The sequence below is a fragment of the Argopecten irradians genome, chromosome 14, assembly GCF_041381155.1.
Source record: "Argopecten irradians isolate NY chromosome 14, Ai_NY, whole genome shotgun sequence".
Classification (NCBI taxonomy): domain Eukaryota; kingdom Metazoa; phylum Mollusca; class Bivalvia; order Pectinida; family Pectinidae; genus Argopecten; species Argopecten irradians.
This window is the reverse complement of record NC_091147.1, coordinates 19,998,755-20,010,206: the sequence shown is the minus strand read 5'-3', so window position 1 is coordinate 20,010,206 and position 11,452 is coordinate 19,998,755. Positions and strand designations below refer to the sequence as shown.

General features: G+C 36.8%; 1 long non-coding RNA gene across 1 annotated transcript; it reads right to left on the bottom strand.

Annotated features, from left to right (window-relative positions):
* Positions 1 to 1,836: 1,836 nt before the first annotated feature.
* LOC138307677 (uncharacterized) lies at positions 1,837 to 10,128 on the bottom strand. Its single transcript, XR_011206031.1, has 5 exons — positions 10,048 to 10,128; positions 9,818 to 9,936; positions 6,814 to 7,000; positions 3,638 to 3,759; positions 1,837 to 3,216 (listed from the first exon to the last, which is right to left on the bottom strand). It is a non-coding gene; the product is annotated as an uncharacterized lncRNA (long non-coding RNA).
* Between the last annotated feature and the right edge of the window lie 1,324 nt (positions 10,129 to 11,452).

Below are 11,452 nucleotides of genomic sequence, written 5' to 3'. Positions count from 1 at the left end.
AACATGTAGAGTTGGCAAAAGTGTCAAAGTTTTTGTTTGCTGTAGATGAGGGCCAAGCTCATTTATACTCTGCGAAAAATTTAGATGATGTACAAGTTGAGTATAATATAATGTTAATAATCAAATAGCAATTTTAAAAGGATTTGCTTAAGATTCTTTATGGTTCCTCAACAAATGACTTGATTATCAAAACTATATCAAACTCAATTTGTTCATTTTTTTTTACTTTGAAAAGGCACATGTGTCTTTCAAAGTTTGAAAAAACAAGCAAATTCATGAAATTAATTTCCCCCACTTTCGTTAATCAAAGGCCTATTAAACCTGCCAAATAGGGTCCAATGAAAGTGTTAATATACTTGGCGAAGGCCCCGAGACATTTAACCATGTTATCAAGTTTCGAGATAATCCAATAATATTTGCGAAAGTTATTGAACGAAAACAGACAAAAATAGCGTTTTTCACTCATCAAAGGGCCATATCTCCGCTAGATAGGGTCCAATCAAAGTCCAGACCAGATTTTGGTCAAGACCCTAAGACATTTAACCCTGGTACCAAGTTTCGAGAAAATCTGGTAATATTTGCGAGAGTCATTGAACAGAAACAGTCAAAAATGTGTTATTTTCGTTATTCAAAGGGCCATAACTCGGCCAAATAGGGTCTAATCAAAGTCCCCAACAAAACTTGGTGTCATGGAGGGGGCAATCCGATGATATTAAGTCAATTTTCAGACCAGTAAATAAACTGTTGACAGATGATCACTGGACCAAAAAATGTCCAATAAAACATTCTGCATTTCCCATGGCCTGTATCAGAAGGCTGGATATTGCCAACACAAGACTGGATATTGCCATCATAAGACTGGATATTGCCAACATAAGAGTGGATATTGCCAACATAAGACTATATATATTGCCATCATAAAACTTGATATTGCCTACATAAGACTGCATGTTGCCAACACAAGACTGGATATTGCCAACACAAGACTAATATTGCCAACACAAGACTGGATATTGCCAAAATATGACCAGATATTGCTAAATGTAAGATTGGATATTGCCATCTAAGACTAGATATTGCCATCAGAAGACTGGATCTAGTCATCATAAGACATAATGTTAATGTTACGCTTCATGGAGGGGGCAATGCGATGATAAGACTGGATATTGCCATCATAAGACTGGATATTGCCATCATAAGACTGGATATTGCCAACCAACACAATACTATATATGCCAACATAAGACTGGATATTGCCACCATAAGGCTGGATATTGCAAACATGATAAATTTAATATATTATAATACCCCCTGCTACCCTACTCCCTCAATTGAAATCATAGCAAACAAATGACATGTTAACTGTTAAGATAGGACCAAAAGACTAGATATTACATCATAGGACTGGATATTTCCATCAAGACAGTATAATTTCCATTGAAAGGCTGGATATTGCCAGCATATATATAGTTTGAGGTAAACATTGCCTGCCGAATTCTAGAATGAGAAATTTGTTTACAGGATTGATCAATAAACATATTCAGAAATTAACCACCAGGGTCATGTAAAGGACGGCCTCCCATGTATGCGGTGTGTTGCATGTATGAAGTGCAGGTCTGTGTTTTGGGAGATTGCGGTATATTTGTGTTGTGCATATTCTCAGTCTGGTTGTTTGCATATTGTCTTCATGAACTTCCCTGATCTTCCCCGATACAAATAAGCGGATTACACTGTATGTATATTCATCTTAAAAAGCTCATTTCTATGTTGTGATCATGTTCATATATTTCTATACCAAAATATTATAATATTCAAAATTGCTTTAATCTCCTTAATTTGGGACAGTGGTCATGGGTGGGGATGTGGAGCTCTAATAAGTCTTTCATGGACAGACAGGAGTTAAATTCTTGCTGGTTATCTTTAAGCACGGTGCAACTGGTTGATACCAGAACATCTTTCACATTTTCTGATGCATTTATCAACAAAATTCATAAAACTTAAAATGTACAAGCAAATTCATAATTTTTTTGGGTCCTTAATTCCAGTCAATGCAATTTTCACCTGAGGTGAAAATGTGAAATGAAACATCAATGCTAATAAATTACAACTAAAAAATTATAAACATGCATGTGTTTGAATTTTCTAAAGCAAAATTTCCATTCTATAATGGAGTAAAATAAACTGTCTGTGTCAAAGAATTCATTTTTATTTGCTAATTATTATTGTGCATTATAACTTTATATTTATTTATTCTTTTTTGTCTTCCAAATTTAAACCTTAAAACATACAGCTAGCTATATAGAAAATATAAAGTACCCGGATTGGAATGAAAATATGCAAACAAAATTAAAACACTTCAAGGTTTAACATTATCTGTCTGACCTGAAAATGTGTACACACAATTTTTTTATGAATATGATTTTTCAGTACAGCAATAAATAGAACGACAGGATTTTCTGACATTGTACAGAATTAACAGTAGAATCATAAAATGGACTTTACGGATTATAGATTTATATTTCTTTCCTTAGAGATTTAACATTTATATTTCTTTCCAAAAAAAACACAATATTTCAGCCATCATCTTCAATATTTATCTCTTGTATACAAACAGAACAGATCAGACAGATATGCAATTACATCATATAATTATACACACAATTATGAGAGTTTACGTAATTTCAAAAATGACATACTGTCAGAGATGGTTTGATGCTAGTTGATTTCCTAGGGAATTAATGGAGAAATGTTGTAAATTACTGCACAATGCAGTTCACAGAAATGTTTAAACTTATTGTCAGGCTGTGTGAAAATCGCCATGGTAATATTGGCGAAATCCTCCTGGTCTGATAAGATGATCCAAACCAGATCTCTCCACCAAAATACAAACATCAGCTCATCAGCCAGCTTCAGATAAGAATGTATAAACGTTTCTTTCCAATTGCGCCATTCAACTGACAGCTCATTGACCTAACACTAAACACAGAAGGCTTACCTTCATTCTTCTTAGATTCACCTTTGCCTTTTTATCTTTAACCTTTACACTTTGAACTTTAAATTCTGTCCTTTCTTTACCTTTCACCATCTTCTTGGTCGCCTTTACATTTTTAAATTTCACTTTCAAAAGTCTGCAAGTAAGTATTCATTCCGACAGTCTTGACACTAATGACATGACTTCAAACTTCAGGAGTCCTAAAACATCAGTATTTGCCAACTCTGCAATTGAAAGGTGTTTTTATCATAAATTAGCTTTATTTGAATGTTATGATTGGTTTATGACCTTCATGATGTTTTGAATTTTAGGCGGAATTTTAGCTCGTTGGAAAAAGTCCTGTACTAGCAGAAATAACATCTCTTCAATAATTTCTGAGAAATAGCAGAAATAAATTAAAAGTTGATGTATTAAAATCAACCATTCATTAGCCATGTTGTTTTCTAATTTTTTCCAAAATGGAATATGTTCATCTATAGACCAATATGGAAAATACATATATCTATAAGTTTAGAAAGTATTTTCAACAAAATTGATGGATGGAAGGAGACACATTGATGAATGTACAAGAGAGTGTCTATTACACAGACACGAATCAAATCTAACAGACAATGATCTAAATAATGCTTTGCCACACTGATCTACCTCTGTAAGTAATATGGCTTCTTGTCTTTATCCTAGAGGTCAAAGTAAGGCTGGCTACCAGGAGAGAATGAGTCCTTTGTTTCGTATCTTCCCTTCGGATTTAGACTTATCTCCATAAACTGCTGTGAACAAAGAGAAAAAAAGATCATCACCTTATCAGATTGTTAAAATACACATTCATTTTTATTCTTTATTTGCCTATCATAAATCTAGAGTTATTTGCCTTATCAGGTAAAAGGTATACATATTATTGAGATTTCATGTGTTTACAAGTGTAATATCATACTTTTCAGAGAAATCTTAGGTTTTGCTCACAAAGCATTTCACAAAGAATACATAAATACTCGCAAGGGAAGTAACTCTGTTATATACAAAGAAACTATAACTCTGGGACTAGTTTCATCAGCATTCATTAAAATCAAGGAAGGTGTTTTAACTTAGATTTTAACCTTAACTTCTGAAATGCATTCCTATGGGGAATTTTAAGTTTAGGAATTCCTTATATGTCCAGAAACATTGAAGAAACTGGGACCTTGTTCTCCTTTTAAGATATAGCCTGCATGGCTGTGGAAATGCACTCGTCCATTTGTCTGGGGATTTGGCTGTCGGATGAGTGAATTACACATATGGTCACTAGTCAATTGGACAAGTAAAATATTAATAAACTTTATTTTGTCCTCGTCTCACTATGTTCAGAGCTTTTTCTCTCTTCTTTGGGAATGGGGCCCATGGCTTTGAATTTGGGAAAACATGCGACAAAACCAAGATTTGGAAAAAATTGAAAATATGAAATAAAGTATGACAAAAAAGATTTTTTATTTCCAGTTGTAGTTTATATACTTTTCTGAAGCCTATTCACAGATATTTAAAGCCTCAACCTATTAAGTTCATACAATATTTTTTGATAGTTTTTAAGAAACTTTAATTTTGGGAAATTTAAGGCTTGAATTGGGAAACAAGAGATCCCAGAGGGATCTTGGCGCCCACCAAAGAGTGATCTATGTCTGACAAAGGAAAGAGGGATCTTTTCTCTGCTTTTCAAACTTTTGCAAACATACTACATATAAAATTTGAGACAGATCGCTTCAGTACTTTCTGAGAAACAGCAGTAACAAACTTCAATTATCAAAATCCAAGATGGCTCCTTGGCGGCCATCTTGTTGATTGATCGGTCCCAAATCGAAATATGCAAAACAAGGACCATAAGGGAACCTATATATGAAATTTGAGACAGATTCATTCAATACTTTCTGAGAAATAGCGATAACAATCTTTAACTATCAAAATCTAAGATGGGAGCCTGGCGGCCATTTTGTTGACCGATCGATCCAAAAACACATTATGTACAACTAGAGCCCTATGGGAACCTACATATGAAATTTGAGAAAGATCCCTTCAGTACTTTGTGAGAAATAGTGATAACAATCTTTAACTATCAAACTCCAAGATGGCAGATGCCTGACCGCCATTTCGTTGACCGATCGATCCAAAAACGCATTATGCACAACTAGAGCCCTAGGAAAACCTACATATGAAATTTGAGAAAGATCCCTTCAGTACTTTGTGAGATATAGCGATAACAAACTTTAACTATCAAAATCCAAGATGGCTGCCTGGCGGCCATCTTGTCAACTAATCGGTCGCAAAACGCAATATGCACAACTAGAGCCCTAGGGGAACCTACATATGAAATTTGAGAAAGATCCCTTCAGTACTTTGTGAGAAATAGCGATTACAAACTTTAACTATCAAAATCCAAGATGGCTGCCTGTGCGGCCATCTTGTTGACCGATTGGTTCCAAAATGCAATATGCACAACTAGAGCCCTAGGAAAACCTACATATGAAATTTGAGAAAGATCCCTTCAGTACTTTGTGAGATATAGCGATAACAAACTTTAACTATCAAAATCCAAGATGGCTGCCTGGCGGCCATCTTGTCGACTAATCGGTTGCAAAACGCAATATGCACAACTAGAGCCCTAGGGGAACCTACATATGAAATTTGAGACAGATCCCTTCAGTACTTTGTGAGAAATAGCGATTACAAACTTTAACTATCAAAATCCAAGATGGCTGCCTGTGCGGCCATCTTGTTGACTGATTGGTTCCAAAATGCAATATGCACAACTAGGGCCCTAGGGGAACCTACATATGAAATTTGAGACAGATCCCTTCAGTACTTTCTGAGAAATAGCGATAACAAACTTTAACTATCAAAATCCAAGATGGCTGCCTGGCGGCCATTTTGTTGACCGATTGGTCCCAAAATGCAATATGCACAACTAGGGCCCTAGGGGAACCTACATATGAAATGTGAGACAGATCCCTTCAGTACTTTGTGAGATATAGCGATAACAAACTTTAACTATCAAAATCCAAGATGGCTGCCTGGCGGCCATCTTGTCGACTAATCGGTCGCAAAACGCAATATGCACAACTAGAGCCCTAGGGGAACCTACATATGAAATTTGAGAAAGATCCCTTCAGTACTTTGTGAGAAATAGCGATAACAAACTTTAAGTATCAAAATCCAAGATGGCTGTCTGGTGGCCATCTTGTTGACCGATTGGTCCCAAAATGCATTATGCACAACTAGGGCCCTAGGGGAACCTACATATGAAATGTGAGACAGATCCCTTCAGTACTTTCTGAGAAATAGCGGTAACAAGAATTGTTAACGGACGGACGGACGGACGGACGGACGGACGGACGACGGACCACGGACAAAAAGCGATTTGAATAGCCCACCATCTGATGATGGTGGGCTAATTAATGTAGTTTCATACGTATAGCAGACATCTTTTAGGAACCTTGACGATGAATAAAACCATGAATTAGTTGTTCAGTGTTTTGGTTATAAGCGTGGTTTACTGTATATATAGGTTTACATCACTAATTACTGTGAAACAAAGTTTCATAACATCTGCCTCCTACACTAGAGTACCTGATGCAAAGCTTTTTCAATAACATTTACATTTTGTTTAGTCTTATCTACTTGACAATGTGGTATTAGATTTATGACTTGAATTCCACAAACAAGGACATCTAGCTATAGAGCAAACTTTTAAGTTACACACACAGAACAAAATCAATATCCTGGCATCAAACCATTCTAACAAAATCACAGAATTGAATTTCTACCGTCAATTACTAATTTACGCTATAAGGACTCACCACTGTAGCTTCTTTTCTTGGAAACATGCTACAAGCCAGCAGTGACGATTCAGCTTCATTTTGTAGTACAGACCCTAATTAGATCCCGATATCTGATGAATTGGATCAAAACAGGAATTTCAATGGGAGCTCTTGACTGTATTCCTTACGCCATCGGATGTACATGAATGCACCTGTACCATATTACCTGTAAAGAATTCATGAAGCATACTTGTAATGTCTAAACAGTAAATGCTATACATATGCGGACAAATTAGTATTTTTCTTCAGTTACAAAAGTTACTTACTTAACACCATTGCCACCCTTGAAAAGTTTGTGCTTCTTATTTTACTTTAAAGATAAAAAAAAATTAAAAAAATTTAATTGCATTATGAACTATATGGAATGAAGTCCTGATTGTGCATGTACAAAAGGAAAAATAAATTATTTTATATGCGTTTTTGTGTTAATTAGACACATATATACATGATTAAACATCATGATCAGTTGTTGTTCAAATGATGGATATTGTTTATGCTCTGTTGGCGGTGGACCAGCTTTAAGCTTTAATTCTAAACTTAAAGACAGTTTTGGACAATGACTGTTTTATGTCCTGAATGCTTACAATGCAAGTTAAAAATATTAAAATTATTAGAAAAATATAGTGTCATGGTAGCTATCTTTGATTTGGGATCAACCAGAGATGTAACAACACTTTGTCGGGACCATGTCAGGATCATCTCATGCAAGTTTCAGCAAAATCACACCAGTAGAACTTGAGAAGAAGTTCAAAATGTGTTTTTAAGATGGCAGCTGTGGCGGCCATCTTGGATTTCGGATCGACTCGAAAAATAACAACACATTGTCGGGACCATGTCAGGATCATTTCATGCAAGTTTCAGCTATATCGAACCAGCAGAACTTGAAAAGAAGTTCAAATGTGTTTTCAAAATGGCGGCTGTCGGGGCCATCTTGGATTTCGGATCGACCCGAAAAATAACAACAATTTGTCGATCCATGTTTGGATCATTTCATGCAAGTTTCAGCCAAATCGCACCAGTAGAATTTGAGAAGAAGTTCAAAATGTGTTTTCAAAATGGCGGCTGTGGAGGCCATCTTGGATTTCGGATCGACCCGAAAAATAAGAACACTTTGTCAGGACCATGCCAGAATCATTTCAGACAAGTTTCAGCTAAATTACACTGGTAGAACTTGAGAAGAAGTTCAAAATGTGAAAAGTTAACGCACAGGGCACGGCGGACGACGACGGACGAAACATGACGACTATAGTTCATCCTGACACTTCGGGTCAGATGACCTAATAAGTATGCTTGTATCTTAAGAATTGTTTATGAGACATGTACATTCCCCCTGTTGGAGACTGCCATTTTTGTTTTACATTCCAATGCGCTCATCATCACCCCTATATAAAGCGTGTGAATCGACACCCGTGCGTTCATTCTATACATGTACACCTACCAGTTGTCCGCTGTGTATCACCTACTAATACATAAACAAAGTCATTACCTGTAATGCTGAATTGGGCTTCTTTTAGCAAGAAATCATGTCAACTCCTCTAAGCTGTCATGCATTTAAATATTTGTCAAAATAAAATTCTAAATAAGTAATAGAAATCCAACTAATAATCTGTCCACAAATCTCCATGTATATCATCATACTTGATGCACTCAACTGGCCATATGCACGCAACTACCTGTCCCGAACGAGCGACAACTACCACGGACATGTACACACCCATGTCAATGTAAGCATAAAACCTAGTGTATATTGAAGTGTTACATCAGCTTGTATTGGACATAATTTGAAATCTAGCTGACTACATGTTCATGTATTGCTTCATTGAAACCTTGTCAGGTGAGTACAGTGTTTATTTTCAGTTTGACATTGTTATTTGCAATATCAGGGCATGTGTACCTGAGACAAGATATGTTTAAAATGACACATGTGTGTCAAGTCCCGTGCTTTATTAAGGGGGTTGGTTAGTGAAGGTAACTAAGCAGAGCAAAATGAAAAATGGCTGCCGCTTCCATGGAAACAACACTTGTCATAACTGGCCCTTGGGGATGTCTCGGAAACAATTTTCGAAAAAAAAAAATTCAATATCTATATATTTTTTTTAATTTCAAATGCATGCTTTTAGCGGAGATAAAGATTAAAATTACCATATTTGAACCAATAGATACTTTGCCCCTCCTTCTTTACTACAACTATGTTTCATTAATGAGAGGAGAAAATGTAGCGGTAAGACCAGGATTCTAACCCGGGACCCTCCGAGCACTAGCCGAGTGCTCTACCGACTGAGCTACCTGGTCACCAATGATCGACCCAGTCCGATCCCGCTACACTCCTCCCTCCTTTCTCGAAGTCTTCGCCCTCGAAGACATGTATACAAGACCCTTCCAAACACAGCCACTGTGTGTTATTTAGTTGGGCGCCAATTCTATAACAGGAGAGGAGAAAATGTAGCAGCCAGACCGGGATTTGAACCTGGGACTCTCACAACACTAGCCGAGTGCTCTACCGACTGAGCTTACTGGTCACAGATGATCGACCCAGTCCAAGCCCGCTACAGTAATAATGATACTACTAAAATGGCTCTATCTTGTGTCTTGATATAAAACTATACCTCCCAACTATAGAACTATGGTATTCGTCTTTTGAAAAAAGAAAGAAATCAAAATTATTAAATTTTCTCAGTTTTCATTAAATTCACAGAAGCCTACTTTGCGTAACAAAATTATTCCTCAAATAAATGACTTACTCAAATGCAGGACTATCCTGTATATACAGGATTGTTCCCTATCTGTTATATGTATGCATTATCACAGACCACTCTCTTCATCGACTTCTGCCAAAGCCTGACAAAGGAGGCATCTGACAAACTGCATGCAAATGACAGCCTCATCATGCGTGCAAATATAGGTGTAAAATGCACTGCAACAAAAGTTATAAGGTAATGAATAAGCAGCGTTGCATGCAATATCCAAAAGTTCTTAGACCTACCGACTCCTCCGTGGTCTTACGGTCTAACATAAGCAGAATGCAGAAATGCATGCACTGCGGAGAAAGTGGTAGGAATCGAGGGCATCTCGGGAAATTTTCCCGCGTCTACTCCGGTTTCTCTGAAAAACAAAAGTCGATAAACATTTCAGATCTCTCATAAAATATGTCACAAATAAATCAAGTTTAAATTCCCATTAGTTTTACTATATATGCATAAATAGACTACTTACACACGTATACACCCTAAATACAACTGCATACTGCAGTAATATTGGTAGCAACATTAACACGTGCACGTTGTTTTTGTTATTGTTGACTAATTGCCGCTCTGGTAAGCCGGATCATCCAGCATCCGGAATGGATAGACATTTGAGAGTTATCTCCCTTCAATCGACCTAGCGTCATTTTTCGTTATATTTTTATTTTGTTCCGATTTGCAAGTGATTGAAATATAAAATTTACGTAAATGTTAGCACATTGCATTTTCCCCAAAAATCTAAATTAACTAAAAGTCAATATTTGCAGCGACGTATTACATCTCTGGTAGTATTCAGCCCTTTACCATTCACTTCCAGGAACCAACCGTGCAGGAACGTATTGGAAATATAAGTGAAAAAAATGTAAGACCTATCGAATGTTACAGAAAATGAAAACATGTAGAATGTATGCGCGTAGCCTAATCAAACACGTGCACCGATTCCTGTGTTTCCCCTATGTAGGTTAAATAGCATTTGATATAGCATGCATTCACTAGCTTGAGTCGAATTCATCAAGAATTTTCAAGTGTGTAGACTACGTCCTTGAATTTCATTCATATTTTCATGAGTTTCTGTCTGTCAGGATGTCAGTTTCCGTGTGACAATTTTTTTTTAAAGAAAGGACGCGAGACAGGGATGGCCACAGTTTGGCCGATGTGAGATTTTTATTTCTCCCATACTTCACAGGGATATCAAGTGGTTGCTATTTAAAAGATAGATCTCTATCTTACACAGAGGGAGGGGGTTGGGTTGGGTAAGATAGCTCATACGCGCTAAACAATAACGTGACGTCATCAATACACGCGGCGTAACTGCGGCGCGCATTGTAGATGACGTCATCATTTTTGACGCATAACGACGTTCCTACGATAATGGCGCGATAAAAAAGCTGGAAACTAACTGAAATTTCATCATTTTGCGAAAAAGTATGGGAGAAACAGAATCTTACATGGGTCTTTCAAGTGGACAGGAATCTCTTACCCCAGACAAGGATATCCACAGTTTTACCGATGTGAGATTTTCTATCTCACCCTAGGGTAAAGACAAGCTACACGAGATCTTTTCACGTGCTCAACAATTGTATGACGTCACATTAACAGTATAATGACGTCGCGATAATAGTATTATAACGACAACAATTAAATGACGTCACAAAGACGACGAAGACGACGACTCATTGAGGTTACTTCATCCTCGCTTGCATAAATGACACGTATATCAAAGACACAAAGTTGTGCACGGGGTAAGAGAAAAAGAATAATTCACCCTCTTTGGGGTGAGACAGAAGATCTTAACCCTCGGGATAAGATTCTTATAAGCTGTCAAACACTCGGCACAACCTCGTGTTTGACAACTTTAAAATCTTACCCCTCGGGTT